Here is a 26,122-nt window from a genome sequence, read left to right on the forward strand (position 1 = left end):
GGTGAATGGCCTGAGGACTTTGTGACAACAGTAATGATCCCATTACCGAAAAAACAAGGACCAAGAAATGCAGCGAGCACAGGACAATCAGCCTCATTTCACATGCAGCCAAAGTGATGTTAAGAATAATTAATAAAAGACTTGAAAAAGTAATGGAGGAGAATCTTGGCGAAGAGCAGTTTGGCTTTAGACGGAATACGGGCACCAGAGATGCAATAGGGCTCCTACGAATGTTGGGAGAAAGGTTTAGTGAAAAAGGAAGAGACCTATATATGTGCTTCATCGATCTAGAAAAGGCATTTGACAGTGTGGTTTGGGACAAGCTGGCGACTATAATGAGGGTAAAGAGAGTGGACTGGAAAACCAGGAGACTTATAAACTCATTATATCTTAATCAAAAAGTTTCAGTTAAAAAGAGAGGAGAAAGTACAAACTGGATCAGACTAGGAAAAGGAGTTAGACAAGTATGCTGTTTATCACCTACTCTTTTCAACCTCTACTTGGAAAATATGATTGACCAATGCTCATTAGATGACAAAGGAGTAGAAATTGGAGGAAGAAGAGTAGGGTGTTTGAGGTTTGCTGATGACAGTATTTGGTGGACACCATTGCAACTTACGGAAAAAAATATGGAATGAAAATTAACACAAATAAAACAAAAGTATTGGCACTAGGAGGAAATAAGGAAATAAAAATTATGCTGAATGGAGTAATACTAGAACAGGTGCAAAATTTTAAGTATCTTGGAAGCAGGATAGACACTGACTGGAAGTGCACCACAGAAATTAAAACAAGGATAGCAATGGCAAAAGAAAAGGAGAATCTTCTGCAGCGGTCTGGACAGATAACTCAGAAAGAGACTCATAAAATGTCGTATGGAGTGTTCTTCTACATGGCGCTGAAACGTGGACTATGAGGAAAAAAGAAAGAGAAAGGCTGGAGGCTTTTGAGATCTGGACATGGCGGAAGATGGAAAGAATAAGTTGGATGGACAGAGTAAAAAATGAAGAGGTACTGAGAAGAGTGGGAGAGAAAAGACAGTTACTAGATGTAATAAAGAGAAGGAAAAGAAATTGTATTGGGCATATATTAAGAAAGAATGATGGACTGATAGAAAGGAAGAGATTCCAGATACTGGATGGCATGATGGACGGTACAACATACAGCAGCCTTAAGAAGGAAGCAATGGATCGCAGAAAATGGAGAGGCAAAGGACCTGCTAATATAGCAGATAACTGATGATGATTCCAAGAGTGATATCTTTTTGTATCGAATGCTAACGAAAGGCGACAGCCGATCCTGCGGCCGTCGATATTTTGTATGACGTCACGCTTGCGGGAATTGTTAAACGAGGGTTACCCAATTCCGCCGACGGGATGATACCAGGCCTCCAGTGTTGCCAATGGCAATAGTCCATCCCACATTGCGTGTCTAAAATACTGGAGTCCGACAGAAAACGGATTCAAGGAATCACAGCTGCGCGATTAAATTGTGTATGTCCTGCTTACTATAAACCAGTGGCTGTTCAACTGCGACCCGTTGTTCCCATGCGGCCCGAATCAAGAGTTCGTTCGACCTGCGGTTCGAAGACGCATTTAGCACACACAACCTAATCCGAAAACGTGAACTACCCTTATGAGCTTCTTAAGAGTGTAGTTTTCCTGTTCAGTAACGAACAAGAATACTTAAGAGAGACAGTAGTATTTTAACATGTGAGATTAGTGAAGTTGGTCGCTTACCTCAGGGGTGGAGGGGTAAGTACCTCGGCCATTGCGGGACTGGAGGATGTAAGAGGGGGATGCTTTACAGCTTGTCTTCCAGAACTGACAATTCACGGACCATCGCACCAATCAGCTGCTATGGTGTAAATTTTGACACGTATGTAACAGACATCTTCAAATGCGGTATCTATTTCTAGCAAGGAATATGGTATTACATTATGGCTGCTGTAATGAAACATAATGAGTAGAAGATAAATGACATTCAATACATTTAGTAAACATTTCTTATCGTGTCTCGTATTGCGAAATGCATTTGATGTAACTATATTGCATAATGCATTTAGATGTAACTACAGTAACTGTCATTAATCATTTAATCGCTCACACAGGCAACCCAGCAGCACTTCGTCAGGAAATTACAGTGTCACGACTTTGTGGTTGCTGAGGATGGCAGCAGTCTGAAACAGAAAACAGCAGACACGAAGTTTTCCGAACGGTGCCGACTTCTGACGATCAGTAGCTGGGAGCCGTCAGTCAACTAATCGCGCCTTTACTGTAGTTCGTCTGTTGGGGGCCCGTAACATTCTGACCTGCTCAGTTTCAGATGGTTCAAATGGCTCTAAGCACCATGGGACATAACATCTGAGGTTATCAGTCCCCTAGAGTTAGAACTGCTTAAACCTAACTAACCTAAGGACATCACACACACATCCATGCCGAAGGCATGATTCGAGCCTGTATTTTTGGATCGAATGCTAACGAAAGGCGACAGCCGATCCTGCGGCCGTCGATATTTTGTGTGACGTCACGCTTGCGGGAATTGTTAAACGAGCGTTACCCAATTTCGCCGACGGGATGATACCAGGCCTCCAGTGTTGCCACTACAGCAGTGTGGTTCCGGACTGAAGCGCCTGGAACTGCTCGGTCACAGCGGACGGCTACTTACTTAGACCACCAATTAATATTAAGGTCAGTATTAAAATGTTCAAGACATGTTAGCAAAAGGAGTTTGTCTCCCATCAAGCCATTTGGGGAGATTAATTGTTTTTCAAAGCCGCTATTGCTAAAGACGATATTAAAAGCTAAAGTAGCATGCAGTCACTGATTAGGTGGCCCAAACCATTCGTTTTGTGGAAACTATACCACAGGAAAACGACACTTCTTCCTGGCACCTCGTGAGCGGCGGAATAGCAAGACTTCGTATTGACAGTTGTGATTTGGTACATAGGTTTGAATACAGTGAGGCACAACATTGGTGAGATGTTCATATCGACTACCGAGTTGGTTTTCGCTGTCTTGAGACAGTTTGAGGCCTAGCCGTTTCAGTATAATAGTCTTATCCTGACTTAACTTTTTTTATTCTGTGTTGAGATTCGGTGACGACCTTGACGTTTTTATTAGTTGTTGCTCATTTCGTTGCACATGCTGTGTGCAGAGTGTCGGGTGAATTCGTTGTGCGACAGCGTACAGAGGTGAAGGTATAGACGGGGAGCAGCTGTGCCTTAACATTATAAAACAGATCTCGGTCCGCTGGATTCCGCACGCTATGGAATCTGCACTCACTACCCGAATACAGCAACAGATTTTCAGACTCCTAAACGCCACGCGCAGCTTATACAGTAGCACCAGAAAAAAATGAAAGCCTCCTGAATCTTAAAGGTTATTTGTTTATGGGTAAGCAGAGTAAAGACAATGGCTAGCTCGACAGGTGCAAGGTACACATGTCACTATCGACCGTAGACTATGCGAACGACCTTCAATCGCTGACGCATCATCTTTTCTGAAAGGTTTTCTTTTCTTTACTTTTACGACTGCGATTTTGATATCGCGCAGAAGACAAACACGGTGTTTTGTGGCTCTGTGTGAATGCTCATAACCACCCCATACAGCAGTCGATGTGTTCCGTGTTTGGTACAGTATGTTCGTTTCCTGCCAGTCGCCTTCCTTACTGACGCAATGCACACGTGGTCCCCCAGGTGCCGGACTATTGCACTTCTAGCGAGAGTGCAAGCAAGCGATAGTGCGCGTCACCGGTAGCTCTCGTTAACTGCGTGGGGAGACAGTCGATCTGTCGCCTGCCTTCGCGAGGCTACCTCCACGCGTGTTCTGCCGAACTCAAGGCCGCTGGCGGTGCGTGCCACGGGGCACGCGCCTCTGACGTCACTACAGCCAGTATTTTGCGGCTTACGTGTGAGGCGGGGGCGCTCTGATGACGCTACTACCGTGCGAAAACTGTAAAATCAGAGCTTCTCCTCGCGGTCACGTCGTTACGATTCACTGCCCGCGGCATTTTATTCAACGGTGCCGACATTTTACCTTCTTCGACTACTGAACGGAAAGGAGTCTTCAGGTGCAAACGTAACTTCGGTCGTGTTCCAGGGCGGTATTATAGGGTCATTACTTTCGCAGTATATGTAAATGATTTAGTAGATAACGTCGGAATTTGAATGAGGTATTTCGCGGGTTATGCTGTTGTATGCATAGAGATCGCGACGCTGGAAAACTATAGCGAAATGTTGGAAGCTCTGAAGAGAATCGGCGATTGGTGCATAGAGCGATCATTGACTCTCAACATAAACAAATGTAACGTACTGCGTTTACATACACGTAAAGATGCTTCACTGTATGTTTACACAACTGCAGAACCATCACTGGAAGCAGTTACGCCCACAAATTACACTACTGGCCATTAAAATTGCTACACCAAGAAGATATGCAGATGATAAACGGGTATTCATTGGACAGATATATTATACTAGAACTGACATGTAATTACATTTCCACGCAATTTTGGTGCATAGATCCAGAGAAATCAGTACCCAGAACAACCAACTCTGGCCGTAATAACGGCCTTGATATGCCTGGGCATTGAGCCAAACAGAGCTTGGATGCGTGTAAAGGAACAGCTGCCCATGCAGCTTCAACACGATACCACAGTTCATCAAGAGTAGTGACTGGCGTATTGTGATGAGCCAGTTGCTCGGCCACCATTGACCAGACATTTTCAGTTGGTGGGAGATCTGGAGAATGTGCTGACCGGGGCAGCACTCTAACATTTTCTGTATCCAGAAAGGCCCGTACAGGACCTGCAACATGCGGTCGTCCATTATCCTGCTGAAATGCAGGGTTTCGCAGGGATCGAATGAACGGTAGAGCTACGGGTCGTAACACATCTGAAATGTAACGTCCACTGTTCAAAGTGCCGTCAATGCGAACAAGAGGTGACCGAGATGTGTAACCAATGGCACCCCATAACATCACGCCGGGTGATACGCCAGTATCACGATGGCGAATACACGTTTCCAATGTGCGATCACCGCGATGTCGCCAAACACGGATGCGACCATCATGATGCTGTAAACAGAACCTGGATTCATCCGAAAAAATGACGTTTTGCCATTCGTGCACTCAGGTTCGTCGTTGAGTACACTATCGCAGGCGCTCCTGTGTGTGATGCAGCGTCAAGGATAACCGCAGCCATGGTCTCCGAGCTGATAGTCCATGCTGCTGCAAACGTCGCAGAACTGTTCGTGCAGATGGTTGTTGTCTTGCAAACATCCTCATCTGTTGACCCAGGGATCGAGACGTGGCTGCACGATCCGTTACAGCCATGCGGATAAGATGCCTGTCATTTCGACTGCTAGTGATACGAGGCCGCTGGGATCCAGCACTGCGTTCCGAATTACCCTCCCGAACTCACCGATTCCATATTCTGCTAACAGTCATTGGATCTCGACCAACGCGAGCAGCAATGTCGCGATACGATAAACCGCAATCGCTATAGGCTACAATCCGACCTTTATCAATGTCGGAAACGTGATGGTACGCATTTCTCCTCCTTACACGAGGCATGTCAACAACGTTTCACCAGACACCAACGTTTCACCAGGCAATGCCGGTCAACTGCTGTTTGTGTATGAGGAATCGGCTGGAAACTTTCCTCATGTCAGCACGTTGTAGGTGTCGCCACCGGCGCCAACCTTGTGTGAATGCTCTGAAAAGCTAATCATTTGCATATCACAGCATCTTCTTCCTGTCGATTAAATTTCGCGCCTGCAGCACGTCATCTTCGTGGTGTAGCTATTTTAATGGCCAGTAGTGTACATTGACGGAAAGAAAATCACACCTCCAAGAAAGAGTTGTGCGAAAGTTGGTAGGAGGTTTCCTACATCTGAAAGATGATGTCTATTCAAATTTCGTACCAGTCACAGAGTCAGTAGCGCCACTATGAGGATGCAAACTAGGTTTGCTTTAAATACACGTTGTAACGGTGGTGACTGTTAGTTACCTTTCAGACTGGACGTGGTGAGTCGATGTTAGTCAAGAAGGCCTTCAAGGCGACAAGGACGCCATTATCAACAACCCATTGAAACTGAACGAGGTAGAGTAATAGGGCTACGAGAAGCTGGATGTTCCTTCGGCGATATTGCAGAAACACTTGACAGGAATGTAATTACTGTATATGATTGCTGGCAGCGGTGACCATGAGAATGTACAGTCGCAAGAATACCGGGCTCCGAACGCACTCTGGCGGTTATACTGATTATTAATGCACGAGCGTTACATATATGCTATGGCTTATCTTGCTCTACATTAACCTGTGGTCTTGCAAGGTGAATCACTTAAATGCGTTTCTTAGACAAAGGATTTTCTGAAATTTCACTACTCTACATTGATTATTTTTTAGTGCTGCGGTTTTTTTCCATCAGTGTATCTAGCAGTATATGTATGGAGTGATTTGAAGTAGAATGAAGTAGTATGGAGTGATTTGAAGTAGAATGACTACATAAAATTAAACGCTTGTATGGCAGATGCCAGACTGAGACTCATTGAAAAAAAAATGGTTCAAAGGGCTCTAAGCACTATGGGACTTAACATCTATGGTCATCAGTCCCCTAGAACTTAGAACTACTTAAACCTAACTAACCTAAGGACAGCACACAACACCCAGCCATCACAACGCAGAGAAAATCCCTGACCCCGCCGGGAATCGAACCCGGGAACCCGGGCGTGGGAAGCGAGAACGCTACCGCACGACCACGAGATGCGGGCACTAATTGAAAGAACCCGCAGGAAATGTAGTCCATCATCAAAGCAGGTAGCTTACAAAACACGAGTCCGACTAATACTTGGCTATTGCTCGTCAGTATGGGATCCGTTCCAGGTAGAAATGATAGTGGTAATACATTGAAGTGCCAAAGAAACCGGTGTAGGCATGCGTATTCAAATACAGAGATATGTAAACAAGCAGAATGCGGCGCTGTGATCGGAAACGCCTATATGAGACAAGTGTCTGGCGCAGTTGTTAGATCGATTAGGGCTGCTACAACGGCAGGTTATGAAGATTAGAGTGAGTTGGAACGTGGCGCTATAGTCGGCGCACGAGCGATGGGATACAGCATCTCTGAGGTAGAGATAAAGTGGGGATTTTCCCGTACGACCATTTCACGAGTGTACCGTGAATATCAGCAATCAGGTAAAACATCAATTCTCCAACATCGTTGCAGCCGGAAAAACCTTCTGCAATGGTGTGGAGCGAGTTCAGTTGGAGTGATAGGGGACTCTTGATATGTCTAGATACGACTAAAAATGGTTCAAATGGCTCTGAGCACTATGGGACTTAACTGCTGAAGTCATCAGTCCCCTAGAACTTAGAACTACTGAAACCTAACTAACCTAAGGACATCACACACATCCATGCCCGAGGCAGGATTCGAATCTGCGACCGTAGCGGTCGCGCGGTTCCAGACTATAGCGCCTAGAACCGATCGGCCACTTCGGCTGGCTAGATACGACTCTGATAGGTGATACGTGCGTAAGCATCCTGTCTGATCACCTGAATCCATTCATGTCCACTGTGTATTCCGACGGACTTGGACAATTCCAGCAGAACAATGCGACACATCATACGTACAGAATTGCTACAGAGTGTCTCCATGAACACTCTTCTGAGTTTAAACGCTTCCGCTGGCCACCGAACTCACCGGACATGAACATTATTGAGCATACCTGGGATGCCTTGCAACGTGCTGTTCGAAAAGATCTCCCCCCCCCCCTCGTACTCTTGCGAATTTATGGGGAGTCCTGCAGGACTACGGAGTCAGTTCCCTCCAGTATCACTGCAGACATTAGTCGAGACCATGCCACGTCGTATTGCGCACTTCTGAGTGCTCGCGGGGCTCTGCACGATATTTGGCAGGTGTACCAGTTTCTTTGGCTCTTCAGTGCAGGTAACATCCAAAGAAGAACAAAACCTTCCGCTACATGTTTACTTAGTAAGCGCGAAATCCTTACCGAGATGCTCAGCCAACTCCAGGGGTAAATGCTGCAAGAGAGCCGTCCTGCATCACGGTATAGTGTGGTATAGTGTACTATTAAATTTCCGAGAGCCTACGTTCCTAGAAGAGTCAACCAATATGTTGCTTCCCCGTGAAAAGACCACGAGGATAAAATTAGAGAGAGCTTAGCCTACATGTAGGCTTACCACCAGTCGTTCTGCCAGCGAGGCATACGCGACTGGAACAGGAAAAGGGGGAAGTGACGGTGGTACACAAAGTTCCCTCCGCCACACACCGTAGGGCGGCTTGCGGAGTATAGACGTAAATGTAGATTTACGCCCTGTAAACCACTGTGAAGTGCGCAACAAGTGATACTTCGTATGGTAGCAGTTGTCAGCGATTCTTCCCGTTCCTCTTATGTATGAAACTCGAGGAGAATGATTGCTTAAGCACCTCTGTGAACGCTGTGTTGAAGACTGGAAATAGGAAACGCTGAAATGTGAAAATTTCATATTTTCCCGCTGAATGTGGTATGGCTAATAACTTCATTTCATGTATGAAACTAGAGATGAATGTCTGCTGTAGAATCTCTGTGCGCGCTGTAATTGAAGGCTGGAAATGGGAAGTGCTGAAATGCCAAAATTCGTAAATCGCCAAGTGTGGTATCTCTAATAACTTGGGATAAGTTGAAAGTAGCTAACAAGCCTCCCCTTAGTTCAAAATACCTTCACTAAATTGATCCGTCTGCAAGTTCATTTGTTCATGACATGAGGAATGCTGAATGTGTCTAGCGTGTCTGGTCCCGATGGTAAAAATGTTATAACCTGCTTCTCGCCCACTTTCTTACAAGCAACAAGCAGTAGTACATTTCACTTCATTTCAGTTATTTACGGTGCGAATCTTTTGTGTCCATCGTTTCACGATGAAAAAAAAGACAAGATTAGAAAAATGAAGAAGAATACTGAGCTAAGAATTCAAGGCAAGCCGTATGTAACACACTAAGGAAGAGCTGTTGCTCAGAAAAAATAGCCACAACGCGATGGAAACTGAAATCATTAGAATTTAACTGCATATTGTGCAGCATAATGAAATATGACAAAATATAGTGTAATTTTGAAATTCAAACTGAATAATCTCCCCAGCCTAACAAATAGTCCTCGTCTTTGGCTGGTTCAAATGGCTCTGAGCACTATGGGACTCAACTGCTGAGGTCATTAGTCCCCTAGAACTTAGAACTAGTTAAACCTAACTAACCTAAGGACATGACAAACATCCATGCCCGAGGCAGGATTCGAACCTGCGACCGTAGCGGTCTTGCGGTTCCAGACTGCAGCGCCTTTAACCGCACGGCCACTTCGGCCGGCTCCTCGTCTTTAATTAGCTATTGTATTAACTGCTGAAAAAGAATTCTCTATTAGTCACGGTCGATTTTCTTCAAGTGAAATATATGGAACGTTATTTTTCGTTGACTCAGTGATGTCAATTTTGTATTAGTTTTTACTGCACATTCGGTGTTTCTTTGAAAGTGAAACACGGCACTTACATTTTAATCTAGTTTTTCATTTTTCTATTTTTTAAAATTTTAAACTCATTTCACTTTTTCCTACAAACATTGCAAATGATGTACTATTATAATTTGCTTTCCTTATAACGAAATGAATATGTCACAGTTTTCTCCTGTTTTATTATATTCTGAAATTTCGCACTTTCAGCGTTTCTCATCTCCAGTCTACAGTTAGTACGATTTTGTCTTCGTGTTCTCTGTAGCAGCGATACGTAGGGGTTGTAGTATTTTCCTAGACTCCTTACCTAAAGCTGTTTCTTGAAACGTTGGAAGTAGGCCTTCATGGGATAGCTGCGTTTGTCTTCAAGCTCTGCCATCTCGGTTTCTTCAGCATCTCCGTGAGATTCTGCCGTAAGTCGAACGAACCTATGACCATTCAAGCTACCTTTCTCCATACACATTCAGTATCCCCTGTTAGTCCTATTTGGTACGAGTCCCACACACTTGAGCATTAATCTAGAGTGTTTTGTAAACTGCATTCGTTCTGCACTAATTCCGTTTCCTACTATCTACAAATGAACCGATGTTTGTTACCTGCTTTACCCATGACCACCTACAAATGGTCGTTGACTGATATCTTTGCATATATTTGCACCACTTTGAAATCTTATGAATATCTAACTGAATATTTGTACAGATTTCTTCGGACAGAACTTAATTAGTGATAACCGCATCATTTGCAAAAAAGTGTGCAATTATTATTAATATCGTCTGCAACGTCACTAATATACAGTTGAACTCAAAGGAGACAAACATACTTTCCTGCAGTACGCCTTAATTTACTTCCTATGTGTGTCGACGACTCTTCAGCCAGGACAACGTGCTGAGTCTCCCAGCGAAGTGGTGCGGTGGTTAACACATTGGACTCGTATTCGGGAGGACGACGGTTTAAATCTCCGTCCGGCCACACTGATTTACGTTTCCCGTGATTCTGCTAAACAGCTTCAGGCAAATGCCGGGACGATTCTTTCGCAGAAGGGCACGGCCAATTCTCTTCCCCGTAATTTCATAATCAGAACTTTCGCTCCGTTTCTTTATGAGTGCTCTGACGACGGGGTTCTAAACACTTATCTTCTTCGTTTATTTTCAGTCCCGTCATAAAATTTCGCTTGATACCGAAAGAGATTTTACGTTCGATAATAAGCGTATATGTGGTGCTGAGTCAAATTTTTCTCGGAAGTCAAGAAAAACTGCTGCTACCTGACTGTCTTGATCCATGGGTTTCAGTGCGTGCTCAGAAAAGCGCGAACTGGGTTTCGCATGACAGATGTCTTAGAGATAAACGCTTTTTAGTACGAAGAAGGTCATTATGTTCGGGAGATATCTCATTACCTTTGAGCTTAGAATATTATCTTCCTGCCTTGGAAAGGGCCTGAACGTTTATAAACCAACAACAGCGATGCTAAATGGTACTTGGCTGCCAAAATTCCTCAGTTTGGCTAAATGAGCGCGTGTTCGGACGAATGTAAATGTAGTTCAGAAATTTTTAACTACACAATGTGAGCACATTTACTGTTTTATTCTACAAAAATATTTTTACAAGATTAATAATAGGTTAGTGGTGGCTTGTTATTTCTCCTACAGCTATGTAGGAACGGTGTATAACTTAATTAGGTTACAATGAGGCAGGATATTATTCCAAAGCCATGCAGAACCTAGCAGTAGTAATTGTTATGGAACTTCACGTACATCAACTCACACAGCACTCTATCAAACAACACCGATATAGATTGATTTGCACGAACTGAACAAATCGAGTTTTCTTGTAGATGATTACTAAAATGATTAGCACCACATGTGGACGCTGGACAAGAAGTGCAATAGCAAGTCCCCTTCCCCAGCTGGTGTTGGTGCAGGGATACCTATATCTACTCTTCCCTGCCTTCTTTTATTTTCTTCTTAACTCATACCATAAATTTTAATTTCTTACTTGCAAATTCCTGGCCAGCCGGAATGGCCGTGCGGTTCTAGGCGCTACAGTCTGCAACCGAGCGACCGCAGGTTCGAATCCTGCCTCGGGCATGGATGTGTGTGATGTCCGTAGGTTAGTTAGGTTTAATTAGTTCTAAGTTCTAGGCGACTGATGACCTCAGAAGTTAAGTCGCATAGTGCTCAGAGCCATTTGAACAGTTTGCAAATTCCTGTATTTTCAGACAAGAAATAAGCGTAATTGCAGTAAGTAAATAAAAGATAACACCGGAGTGCAGACGAAAGATCTGCAAGCAGCCCCACCTCCATGTGGTGCTGCATGGGCAACAGTGCCCCTGGCCTCAACTGCGTAGCACAATTTTGCTGGCCGGCCGATGTCACCGAGCGGTTCTAGGCGCTACAGTCCGGAAACGCGCGCGGCTGCTACGGTCGCAGGATCGAATCCTGCCTCGGGCATGGATGTGTGTGATGTCCTTAGGTTTAAGTAGTTCTACGTCTAGGGGACTGATGACCTCAGATGTCCCATAGTGCTTAGAGCCATTTTTTGAACAATTTTGCTGAGCGGTGGTGGCTATGGGTACTGGCTAAGAGGTCTATGGGGAGGACTATGGTCTGTATAAAATAATAAGATGGCAGGCCCTAGTAGTCATAATGCAGCTTGGAAAAAAAAGTACATTTAATAATCGGTTATGGCCATCAAAATTAACGTTGATAGTTATTGCATGAACAACTCTGTCCATGGCCATGGAACAATATCAAAAACGAACTTAGTTTTACATCTACATTTATATCTGCAACTGTACTCCTCAAGCGGAGGGTACTTTGTGTACTACTGTTACTTCCCCTCTTTCCTTGCTCCAGTCGCGAATGTTTTATGGGATGATTGATTGCTGGTGAGCCTCCGTGTGGGCTCGAATCCCTTTAATTTTATCTTCATGGTTTTTTCACGAGATTTCCGTACGAGGGAGTGATATATTTGTTGATTCTTGTAGGAACGTACGCTCTCGGAACTTTTAACAGTAAACCACACCGTGATGCAGAACCCCTCTCTTGCAGCGTATGCAATTGCAGTTGGTCGATAATCTCTGTGATGTTTTCATGCTTACTAAGTGAATCTGTAACTTTTACCAGGAAATATTAACATAAAACCCAAAACAGCATTTTCTACGAAGGCGTGCAATTGTATAATAAACAGTCCAAGGAGTTTAAAGAGATTACTGACATCAACATATTTAAAAAGACAATTAAATTTGCCTGTTAAGCAATATGAAATGATAATTAAATGGACACCCTAGCTGCAAACAGGCGTTGATGTACTTCATTGGGGACATGTTGAAAATGTGTGCCCCGACCGGGACTCGAACCCGGGATCTCCTGCTGATGGCAGACGCTCTGTCCATCTTCTTTTTTCCATTTTGTTAGTTATTGATCCTTGTGTTCGGTCGTTGCGGACGTCGCAAGACATCCTCTTCCAGTTCGGTGGTTGATCCTTCCACTCAGTTTTTTATTACAGAGGTCAACCGGCTCTCTGCTCGAACACGCTGAGCTACCGTGCCGGCAGCAGGATGAAATTATGATGAAAGACACACAACACCATCTCGAGGCAGAGAAAATCCCTTATCCCGCCGGGAATCGAACCCGGGACCGCGTGCGCGGGAAGCGAGAACGCTACGGCAAGACCACGAGCCGCGGATATCCATCTGAGCCACCGAGGGCACAGAGGAGAGTGCGTCTGCAGGGACTTATCCCTTGCACGCTCCCCGTGAGACCCACATTCCCAACATGTCCACACCACTACATTCGTATTGTGCCTAATAGATGTTTGCCCATCATACTCATTGCTCGTGGCAGATTAGTCTATCAAGTCCCGTACGAGTTCGGGCATAGAGTGTGCGTTCGCACAAGAAGGTCAATGGCCGGGAAGCCATATTTTAACTATATGTGACGGTAGTATCTGTTCCCGAAAGAACAGCCTGTTTGCAGCTAGGGTGTCCATTTAATTATCATTTCATTTCTAGAAAAGCTGCATGGTCGTCAACGGTAACTGCTCTTTCGGGAATAGATACTACCGTCAAATATATGTTAAGCAATACATTTTGTGCAGTGAAGGATTATTTAGATAACACAGAATAGGGGTTTGGTAAAATATGTAACTCAAGGAAATAATAATAATAATAATAGCCCATGTGGGGTTGTTAGTACCCCCATCGGGCGCCTCCCCGGGTGGCTATAGGGGAAAGCCTTCTAGATATAGGTGGTACTGGGAAAATGAAACATCCAGGGCGGACTAAAAACTAGCATCACAAACATACTGGCGTCTGTTTGGCATCCGACCACCACTGGTCAGCGTTCCTTTAGTTGAGGCGGCTGCACTAAAGTCTTCTCGAACTCAAAAATCGAGTCGTACACATGTGATCTCAGTCGAGATCGCAACAAACACTGAAATTCAACTTGAACGCATGATGGAAAAGACGATCATTGAATCACTACAGCAGGCGCCAATCGATAGACGACTCACCCGATCATCGAATTCTGGCGGATCAGGGACACCATGCGGGAAGGAATAGGAGCTCCTCAAGAACTCTTAACACTCTCAAGGCTAAAAATAAGAATTTTATTGGTTCAATTAATGTGAACACTCTTACCAAAACAGGCAAATTAAAACATCTCACCAACATCCTGGAAAAATTTGACATAATAATTACCGCACTCCAAGAGATCAAATTTACTGACGAAGGACACTTCAACACACAAAAATTATAATCTACAACAGCAAACATGCCGTAAAAGTTAGATACAAACTACCACTCCTTGGAACCGGATTTGTCCTACACAACTCAGCACCCGACACTGTGATCGACTTCACCTCTCCCATTGAAAGAAACTCATTACTGTCAGTAACATCAGCTAATGAAGCTTACACACTAATCAATGTACATGCTCTTACAAATCAACATAACGAAACCGTTCCTGAAGCTGTGAATAATTTCTGGAAAACTCTAGAAGAAGAAGCCAACAAAATACCAAGGCATCATGTGAAAATCCTATTGGGCGATTTTAACGCACCGCCAGGAAAAGAGAGAAAATTCAGAGATACAACAGGAGCTTATACCAAACACAAACGTACCAACAAGAACGGCGAGCAGATAATTAACTTCTGCGGGAACTTTGCACTTAAAGTTGTGAACGCACAATTTCAAAAACTTACACACAAGCTAAACACATGGAGATCGCCCAATCTGAGGCAGGGCGAACACCAAACTGATCACGTCGTGATTTCCAAGAAAAATACGAAAGAAATTCTAAACGTCAGACCTCGCAAAGGCTCTTTTGAATCAGACCATCATCTCCTACAAATAAAGAGCAATTTTCAACCCAGTAGAAAGAAAAAAAGTCCACCCAAAAACATGAAGCTAGATCCGAAATACCTGAAACTCAGCGAAGAACAAATCATCAAACAAATTAATCAGGAAAAATCGACAGACTGGAAGAAACTAACAAGGAAAATTCAGGAAAGCATTGAACTAGGACAATCCCATCACACCAGAAGACACCGCTGGTGGAACACCGTCTGCGATCAGGCAATAGACAACCGAAAAACAGCCTGGAAAAAATTCAACAGCCACAAAACCGAGGAAAACTGGGACAACTTCCTTAGAACTCGGAAACAGACAGCTAAGGCGATTCGAAAAGAAAAACGAGGATATGACAACAATAGACTCCAAGAAATCCAACAGGATTTTAATAAAAATAATACAAGAAATTTCTACAAGACTTTTAGAAGATACCCACAGGGATACCAAGCACCCAGTCTGTGCTTCAAAAGACCCGACAGCCCGTTGGAAACAAACTCAAAAAACAACTGCAAAATATTAGGCCAGTATTTCTGCTCCCTTCTTAACTGTGAACCACCACAGGAAAATCTTGACTTCACATCCCCGGCATTCACACACCCGGACTCAAGAGCCCCAGATCTCGCAGAAATTACGGCGATAATCAAGCAGTTCAAGAACAACAAAGCACCAGGAGAAGATGAGATTATCGCAGGACTCTGGAAGCTGATCGATCCCACACTGACACAGAAACTTCATCACCTAATCTCAGACATATGGAAGACGGAGGAAATATCGGAAGACTGGAAATGCGCTCTGATCCATCCGTTGCATAAAAAGAGTGACAAGACCGACATCAACTACAGAGGAATCTCCCTCCTCCCAGTGGCGTACAAAATCTTCTCCAAAGCACTTCTAAACAGAACACAACCCCAGGCGAATCCACTACTTTGTGAATTCAGAAAAGGGCGATCATGTGTGGAATAGATCTGGAACCTAAAGGCGATATTACAAATGAGAAGATGCAGCAATACAGTAATTACAGGAAAGCTCACGGCTCAATAGACCGCGAAACCCTCTTTAAAACCATGGAAGAATTCGGAATCGATCGAAAGACCCGGAAAATCATAGAACACACACTTACAAGAACAACTTCCAAAGTGAAAATCATGAGTAAGATATCGGAACCATTTGAAATTAGAACTGGAGTACGGCAGTTGTTCTAGAAAAGTTCATCAGAGAATGGGAATCTCATGCAAAAGGTGTCCAAATTGGTATCAGAAAAGAAAACCGTACTAAAGTAAAATGCCTTGCTTTCGCGGACGATATTTCGATTATCACAACCAACGAGACAGAAGTGATTCACGCAGTTGAAAAACTACATGAAATTGTCCAGAAAACTGGATTGCAAATTTCGTATGAATAAACCCAGTATACGGAAAGAAGGCCAGAAAATAAGACACCGGTAATCACGAAACAAGGTAACATCACACAGGTCAGCCACTTTAAATATCTTGGCGAAACTATACAGTCACTCAGGACTAAACAGAATCGCCAATGAACAAAGGATCAGCAAGCTGCAAAAGGCATATATATATATATATATATATATATATTAACATGAGTCTACTACAACAAGAAATGTATTTTGATAGACGCAAAATTGAGACATTACAAAACTGTGAGTCTTCCAGAAGCAACATACGCAGCTGAAACAAAGGTAATTGGCGGTCACTCCAAAATAAGGGAAGTAGAAAAACAGGAACGAAAAATTCTTAGTGAGATTTATGGAACAATCAACAAAAACGGCATTTGAACGAAGAGACCTCGCAACGAACTCTGTCAAAAGACCAACACAATAACCGAAGAAATCAGAAAACGCCGAGCAAAGTTCTACCCACATATCTACAGGATGGAGAACACCAAACAGCAAAGAAACTACTCGACATCATAACAAAGAGTAAATGCAGCAGGAGTGGCTAAAGGAGGTCCAGAGGGACATGCAACAGATCAACATAGAAAATCTCGAAGACCGCAACGAGTGCTGGAGTAAAATCGTGAATATTTTTCAACGTCGTGCAAATAACAACGCAACAACCCGGTAAAAAGTGATCAGACGAACGGAAGAGGGTGTGGTAGTGATATTTTTCACGTATTTGCGGGATTTCAGAAATTATAGACTATGATAAAAGTGCAGTGGAACAGACCAAGGATGCAGAGCTACGACAGCTGTTAAACGACCCGTAGCCGGCCGCGATGGTCGTGCGGTTCTAGGCGCTACAGTCCGGAACCGCGGGACTGCTACGGTCGCAGGTTCGAATCCTGCCTCGGGCATGGATGTGTGTGATGTCCTTAGGTTAGTTAGGTTTAAGTAGTTCTAAGTTATAGGGGACTGATGACCTAAGATGTTAAGTCCCATAGTGCTCAGAGCCATTTGAACCATTTGAAACGACCCGTCTACAGGTCTGAAGTTCGAGCAAATTCTGGTGCCTAACTCCAAGCGGAAGCTGTGGTGCGACTTTTCTCAAGGCAGACCGAGACCATTCATTTCAGAAATATTGCGCAAGACGGCATTCGACAGTGTCCACACACTATCGCACCCAGGAGCCAACGCTACAATCAAGCTGCTGTCAGACCGCTATGTGTGGCCTTCTATGAAAAGAGACGCGCGCCTTTGGGTACGTTCCTGCATTCCTTGTCAACAAAGTAAAGTAGGACGACATGTGCGTGCTGATATTGGAGATTTTCAAGGTACCTCTGCTAGATTCGCACAAGTTCATGTGGACCTGGTTGGACCTCTCCCACAGTCAGAGGGTTACAGATATTTGTTTACGGCCATAGATAGGTGCACAAGATGGGCAGAAGCAACTCCAATAGTCGATATTTCAGCCGAAACTACTGCTAAGACGTTTCTGTGTACGTGGGTTGCCCGTTTTGGATGCCCCCTTCATGTCACAAGTGACCAAGGACGTCAGTTCGAATCTACGTTATCCCTCGAGCTATCCAAAATGTGCGGTTTCCAACGCCACCACACGACTGCCTATCACCCTGCCAGTAATGGTATGGTCGAACGATGGCACAGAACACTCAAAGCAGCATTGATGTGTCATCAAGAGAGATGGACGGAAGCATTACCATTAGTGTTGTTAGGCCTGCGGACAGCTCACAAACCCGATATTGGTGCATCAGTTGCCGAGATGGTTCACGGCGAGCCGCTACGGATTCCTGCAGATTATTTAGTACCAACCTCACTACCTGGATCAGAGGGCCTCACACACTGGGTGCAGCAGCTAAAACGTCACTGCACAAATATACGTTGCCCGCCACCTTCTCGCCATGGCAACCGTAAGGTGTTTGTACACAAAGACTTTTACAATTGCTCTCACGTAGTGTTGCGAACAGACTCAGTCAAATCGCCTTTACAACCTCCATATACGGACCCATTTCAGGTGCTGAGTAGAAATAAGCATACCGTGGACATAATGTACAACGGTGTTCCGACAAAGGTATCGATTGAACGCGTCAAGCCAGCATGGGTTTTACCCTCTCCGACCTCTGACACCACGCCTGTGCATCAACACATGATGGACGCAGAGCATACCGAAACACCGCTCAGTACATCGTCCGAGACAGGTGAATCACCACCACAAACAACAACGTCACCGCCCCCGAGACACTCGACGCACACCAGAGCTGGACGTCGAATAAAATTCAAGTATCAAGATATCCGTGGGGCTCCGTACTTTAAGAGGGGGGCTGTGTGGCAGTGATATTTTTCATGTCTGGTGCAAAGTGATATCAAAAGTGCGCAAGAGTTTCTTTTTTTTGGTCATGTGTTGTTTTTTATCTTTGCCGTAAGACTAATAGAATCTCCTAGTTTTTGTTACTTCTCTGTTGTTTCTTTTTAGTTTCTTCTCATTGTGAGTTTTCACGAATAAATATTTTTTCGTTAACTCATTATACCGGACGGCTATGCAATTATTTGTTGTAGGCAAGTCGCTTACAAGAGAACATTCTGTGAGGATAAAGAATTTCTGGAAGAGGAAGAGGGAAAACATCCAAAAATAAAATCGTAAATCATGTTTAATCGCTAAAGGGGAATAATGGGTTAAATAATAATAATAATAAACATCTTTGTTGTTTCATACCATTCATTCGCTGTATAACGCTTTTTTCTGGACGGTCTTATTACAAAGATCTGTAGTGGATAATACAGACGTCTTATTCTACTTTTGAGCTCAACACGTCAATCATTATGGACGAATTTTACAGGCAACCAAATACGGTACACAAAATGGGTAACTATTGTAATTACTGAGATATGATACAGCAAAAAATTTTAAAGGTCCGGATTGGTAGGTCTTCCTAACAATGACATTGAGAACTTGGTGCAAGCCAAGTGCACAATGACCGTGAAGAAGGAATCGGGCGCTGGAGGCGTCGTTAGCATCAGGTTTGAGCAGCAGGATGGGTTCGTAAACGGCGGGCTTTTCTCGAGTGCATTTGCGAGGAGCGATGTAACAGCATGCGAGTTTCTCGCAAGCGTGTCACACGTCGGATGTAATGAGTAGTGAAGAAAACTCTGACAACAGCTTATGCCACTACACAATTTGAATGAGCTGTCGCAAACTTCGCATATGGAGCGGTTCTGTACCAGTGAAGTCTCCGACCAACCACTCCACAAAATTAGGTTTGACGACAACAGCATTACAAGATGGTAAAGTTGACTCTTTAAGTGACCAGTAATTTAAATTGTAAATCCTCGGTAGTCTTTTGAAAACAGTAATTCCCCTATAATACAGTATTTTGTAGCAGTGTAGATCACGTGTGGTAGACTACATTATCATCCTGCACCATTATTATCTGGGATAGGATCCTCATCCCTAGATTCATACTGTCATGACCGATCATCATAAATACGAAACAGAATTTCATAGAAATACATCAAATTTTTTCTTCGGATAATTCATGGGTAAATACTAATAAATCAATTGCCCAGTGTGCACAATAACCGACTCTCAGCATAGGATTCTTTTATTTGAAAGTTATTTAAAATTTCTTCCATTTCATCATTGCGGCTGATACAACAACCAATGTAAGTTTTGAGATAAAAATACAGCCTTGGTTGCGGAGGTTTTAATTTTCAAATTCCAGTTACGTACTTCACCTGTGGTAGGTATCTTCAGATTATCTGCAGTGCGAGAAATTACTAAAATAGGTATAAGAAAACGTCCTTATCTCATCTTGTGAAAAAACGTTCTCAACAGGAAAAGTTTTTAGGCAAACTTACAGAAACTGGTTACGGCGCACGCAGTCCATAAAGTGATTACACGATGCGAATACTTCGGCAAAATGCAATCGGGGTATGAAAAAGTTAAAAATCACCAATACTTGTCAAGTGGGTTCCTGAAATGAATAGCAAAGGTGCAACATTGCAGAGAAAAAAATTTAATGTTTCATAAAATGGAAATAATTAGTTTCGAAAAAGGTGGCTATGCAGACCGTAAACGTAATACCGAAAAATCATTTAATTACTTTACTCGTTGCCACGCGTAAAGGACGCCGCACTAACTAGGTACAGATGCATAGCAGAGCTTCATGAAGCGGGAGCACAATATAAACCACATGAGCGGTCCCGCTGACAAACACAGAATGCGGAAAATTATGGTAATCGAGCACTTGCACTCGAGGCCAGATTACCATAATCGAGCTCTTGCTATCGAGATCTCCGTAGCCGCCTTTTTCAAATATAATTATTTTCATTGTTTTTACACCATATCAAGCGTCACTTCTCACGCACTAACAAACAGTGTGGCTTATGAGGGGCTGCTCGACCATTATACTCCATTCTTTTAAACTCCCGACGCACAGTAATTGTGCTAATGGACTTCTGGAAGCATTTCTGGAAATCACAAGTGATTCCATCTTTTACAACCACCCTCCAGAATGATCGACAGTCCCTATTCATCATTACTTGAGGTCTCCCCGGTCTCGAGTTAGCCGTGCTTGTCCCTTCGCGCCGGCCAGTGGGGCTGTGTGGTTCTAGGCGCTTCAGTCTGGAACCTGCGGTCGCAGGTTCGAATCCTGCCTGGGGCATGGATATGTGTGATGTTCTTAGGTTAGTTAGGTTTAAGTAGTTCTAAGTTCAAGGGGACTGATGACCACAGATGTTAAGTCCCATAGTGCTCAGAGCCATTTGAACCATTTTTTTGTTCCTTCGCGTTTCCACTTCTCAGTCACATCGTCAACAGTCAACTTGGACAGCTTTAGTAGGGTTGAAATGCTCCTCATGAATTTGTTAGTCAGATGTCATCCAGTGACCAGCCCACGTTCGAAGTCACTGAGCTGACACACTCCTGTTTCCGCTTCTCTGCTCACAACACAGCACTCCCCACCTCCTGTGTACCGAGCGAGGTGGCGCAGTGGTAGCACACTGGACTCACATTCGCGAGGACGACGGTTCAATCCCGCGTCCGGCCATCCTGATTTAGGTTTTCCGTGATTTCCCTAAATCGCTCCAGGCAAATGTTGGGATGGTTCCCTTGAAAGGGCACGGCCGACTTCCTTCCCCATCCTTCCCTTTTCCTCAGCCATCGTTTTTAGCTGTTACAGTTTTACCCTACTGTAGGATAAAATTAAGAATCCGGTTTGTATTGCGAAAAACACTGGCCACTATGGTCCCAAGAACTGAGACCGATGACCTCGCTGTTTGGTCTCTTCCCCCAAACCAACCCAACCCAACCTCCTGTTGCACTGGCGGTTACGCCTCTCGTGACATCTAGTGGTCATTTCCGCATTACGTAGAGGTGCTTGGGTACTTTTCCTCAGCCAGCGTTTTTAGCTGTTACAGTGTTACCCTACTGTAGGATAAAATTAAGAATCCGGTTTGTATTGCGAAAAACACTGGCCACTATGGTCCCAAGAACTGAAAGTGAATTCACTATTTTGATGCAAAGGATTAGCTTCCAACTAACATTTTGACTGCCGTTTTCTTTCTGGCGTCTCATCCATAGCATAAACTGACACACAAAATCAGTTGCATTCCTTTTTTAAAACAGTCCAAACATTGCCGAGAAATGAAAAAATATGTAATTCTGCGTCAGTCACAACCAATATTCGTTTCGATGTTATACCATAATCATCAGCTGAAAAGTATCCCTTAGATGTTTGCCTTTAGTGGCAAGCGTCGACGATTTCTTGCAGCAGCGTATGAGGTGGCCATGAGGTTATTGTGTCACTTACGCTGTTACTAATCTGAATTAACCGTAGTGTCGATAGACATTACGTAGCAAATAGTTTACGGCTATCTGAGGTTGCTACAGGGCAAAAGGAACAGTTTGCGTGTTGTATTTTGACGCGGAAAATCGCATATGGTTCCCACCGTAGACTGATCACACTATTATGGGAATTCAGATCCACCTAATATGCATACAACTGTTGCTTGTAAATGGCGAACCGTGTCTTAGCAGTTTTTCCCAACATCAGTGGGTTCCTTTATTCCGTTCTGTAAAATGGAAACATTCTTTAAGCAATATTTATTGTGACGAAGTTAGACCTAAAAGCAACCTGCCTGTTTTTATTATTATCTTATTACCTAGAGCTTTGCGTTTTTTAGGACTTTCTTTACACTCTTGCATAGCTTCTCATCGGCAACTAAACGGTAATTATAACAAGCACAACATGTTGTCGTTGCGTCGCAAAGAAGTAGCGTTTTCACCAAAGATTCTAAGACCAAATAACTTTAAATCTTTGGTGAAAAATGTAATTTCTTTTGGGAGAGTTGGTTACATTCAAATGCATTGCACACTCATGAATTTCGTTGGAATAAAGTTGTCAGATACGTTCCGGCCACGCTGGGCGTGGCTTTTAGGCGGTTTTCCACATTCCACTGAGTGAATCCCGGGCCGGTACACAAGTCCCGCTCATTTACACGATTCGAAAATATTTAGAAAACTTTCGCCCGCTTTCACATGAATGACACTACACGCAGACAGTTGGGGTGTACGCATTCCGACCCGGGAGGTAACGGGGTGGCGACAAGAAGAGCTTTTGGCCACCTCTTAAACTAACCATGCCAACTCCGTCACAACCATGCCGACCCTGCGCCGATTCGGAACAAGACAAAGAAGAATTTACGTTACATTAAACTATATTTAATAAGAAGTATCATTTATTACAAAAAATGGTTCAAATGGCTCTGAGCACTATGGGACTTAACATCTGAGGTCATCAGTCCCCCAGAACTTAGAACTACTTAAACCTAACTAACCTAAGGACATCACACACATCCATGCCCGAGGCAGGATTCGAATCTGCGACCGTAGCGGTCGCGCGGTTCCAGACTGAAGCGCCTAGAACTGCTTGGCCACTCCGGCCGGCTGTTACATCAAGTGCTAACTTTGTCCATGTTTCTCAGTAACTCCTTATGATCGTCCAAAGAAGATGCATCATCTGCGAACCATCTTCTAGTGCTGCTTTTCTCATAATCGTTAACGTACCGCTGTATTGAGAATATCAGAGTTTTTTCTACGCTTCCTTGGGTACACGCGACAGTACTTTGGCGTCCGTGAAACATTTACCGTCCAGTATTACGTCTTGGGCTGTGAGTCCATTTTAGTAACGGGAAAATCCGACCAGGTAAAACCGATATCAGTGTTTGAGTTCTGAAAACCCGGTATTTTTCAGTATTACGTTTGTTTTCGATTGTAACAAGTTTTTCGATTTGTTACTAATAATATTTTAAAAATAATAATTTTTTAAAAATCGGTAATATTTATTCGTAAAATTTCCATTGTCTTGAAATACTGGGTTACTATGCAAAATGGGAACACTGATCACTTCTATATCAATACCAACCCGTAAGTGTCGGTAGAGCATTGCTGAGATATGAACGTTAACAGCTGCCGTGTCGCGTGGACTACATAGTAAGCGTTTACGAGCAGTCTGTTAGATATGCCGCCACCTTGTTAAAAAGTGAATAAATGTATTTGGCTACAAACGGGATATTTAAATAATAGTTAAAAAAAGAAACCGGCAAACTTTACATAAAAACTTATTATTTTCCTATCATTTCTTTGGGATAATAAAAGGGAAAGGAAAATATAGTAATATATAAGGGGCGTTCAAAAAGAAACGAGCCGGAGGCATAATTACAGAAACCAGCACCTGTATGTTAGAAATCTTGACCCTGGCTGTTGAGACACTTGTCCCACTGTCACACAAGGAGGTGACTGGCTGTCTCATAAAATTCCCGGGGCTGCAATGTTAACCAGTTCCGCACGTACAGATGGACGTCGTCATCCGAGGTGAATCGTTTGCCCCTATGCCGACGTTCTTCTTTGACCAAGATGGCCCCCTTCTGATTCACTTCCTGCAGCACGGGACAACATTGAATGCCCAGAGTTACTCACAAACCGTAGCCACCCTTCGCCAAGCGATCAAATCAAAACGCCCAGGCAATCTGACCCGGTTGGTCATTCTGCTCCACGACAATGTAAAGCCTCATACGGCTAACACATTCACAGCACTCCTGCAGAAATTCAAATGGGAGGTTCTCGGCCACCCTCCATACAGTCCGGACCTCTCTCCCTGTGATTGCGCCAGTTTTGGTCCCCTTAAAAAGGCTCTGAGGAGCAAACGATTCACCTCGGACGACGACGTCTAGCTGTACGAGAGGAACAGGTTAGCGTCACAGCCCCGGGAATTTTATGGATCAGCCATTCACAGCCTTATGTCACAGTGGGACAAGTGTCTCAACAGTCAGTGTCAATACTTCTAACACACAGGTACTGGTTTCTGTAATTATGCCTCCAGCTCATTTCTTTTTGAACGCCCATTATATTAAAAACTTAACAATTCATTCATAGATTTAATGAAAATAGAAAGTAGCTGATGTGCTGTCTGTGTCTACATAATGTGCCTTAATTTGCTTGCAGCCGTTGGAAACGGACACTTAACAGTAAATATAAGAGTTCTCCAACCTCAGTTTTCACCGTTTACACCTTACTATTTGTAATGCCTAAGTAATGGTATGGTCCTAGATTACAATATGATTTTTAAGCGAAATTTCAACACACTAGAAACAATAAGAGAATTGTGCTGATTTTTTGTAGTATTCAATTCCTCATCACTTTTCGAGGAAAGCAGCGAATGACACAGTGACTAAGTTTCTCTTTTATATTCCTACGAGGGCAGTTCAATAAGTAATGCAACACATTTTTTTTCTCGGCCAATTTTGGTTGAAAAAACCGGAAATTTCTTGTGGAATATTTTCAAACATTCCCGCTTCCTCTCGTATAGTTTCATTGACTTCCGACAGGTGGCAGCGCTGTACGGAGCTGTTAAAATGGCGTCTGTAACGGATGTGCGTTGCAAACAACGGGCAGTGATCGAGTTTCTTTTGGCGGAAAACCAGGGCATCTCAGATATTCATAGGCGCTTGCAGAATGTCTACGGTGATCTGGCAGTGGACAAAAGCACGGTGAGTCGTTGGGCAAAGCGTGTGTCATCATCGCCGCAAGGTCAAGCAAGACTGTCTGATCTCCCGCGTGCGGGCCGGCCGTGCACAGCTGTGACTCCTGCAATGGCGGAGCGTGCGAACACACTCGTTCGAGATGATCGACGGATCACCATCAAACAACTCAGTGCTCAACTTGACATCTCTGTTGGTAGTGCTGTCACAATTGTTCACCAGTTGGGATATTCAAAGGTTGGTTCCCGCTGGGTCCCTCGTTGTCTAACCGAACACCATAAAGAGCAAAGGAGAACCATCTGTGCGGAATTGCTTGCTCGTCATGTGGCTGAGGGTGACAATTTCTTGTCAAAGATTGTTACAGGCGATGAAACATGGGTTCATCACTTCGAACCCGAAACAAAACGGCAATCAATGGAGTGGCGCCACACCCACTCCCCTACCAACAAAAAGTTTAAGGCCATACCCTCAGCCGGTAAAGTCACGGTTACAGTCTTCTGGAACGCTGAAGGGGTTATTCTGTTCGATGTCCTTCCCCATGGTCAAACGGTCAACTCTGAAGTGCATTGTGCTACTCTTCAGAAATTGAAGAAACGACTTCAGCGTGTTCGTAGGCACAAAAATCTGAACGAACTTCTCCTTCTTCTTCATGACAACGCAAGACCTCACACAAGTCTTCGCACCCGAGAGGAGCTCACAAAACTTCAGTGGACTGTTCTTCCTCATGCACCCTACAGCCCCGATCTCGCACCGTCGGATTTCCATATGTTTGGCCCAATGAAGGACGCAATCCGTGGGAGGCACTACGCGGATGATGAAGTTATTGA

This window comes from Schistocerca piceifrons, chromosome 1, assembly GCF_021461385.2.
Source record: "Schistocerca piceifrons isolate TAMUIC-IGC-003096 chromosome 1, iqSchPice1.1, whole genome shotgun sequence".
Lineage (NCBI taxonomy): Eukaryota > Metazoa > Arthropoda > Insecta > Orthoptera > Acrididae > Schistocerca > Schistocerca piceifrons.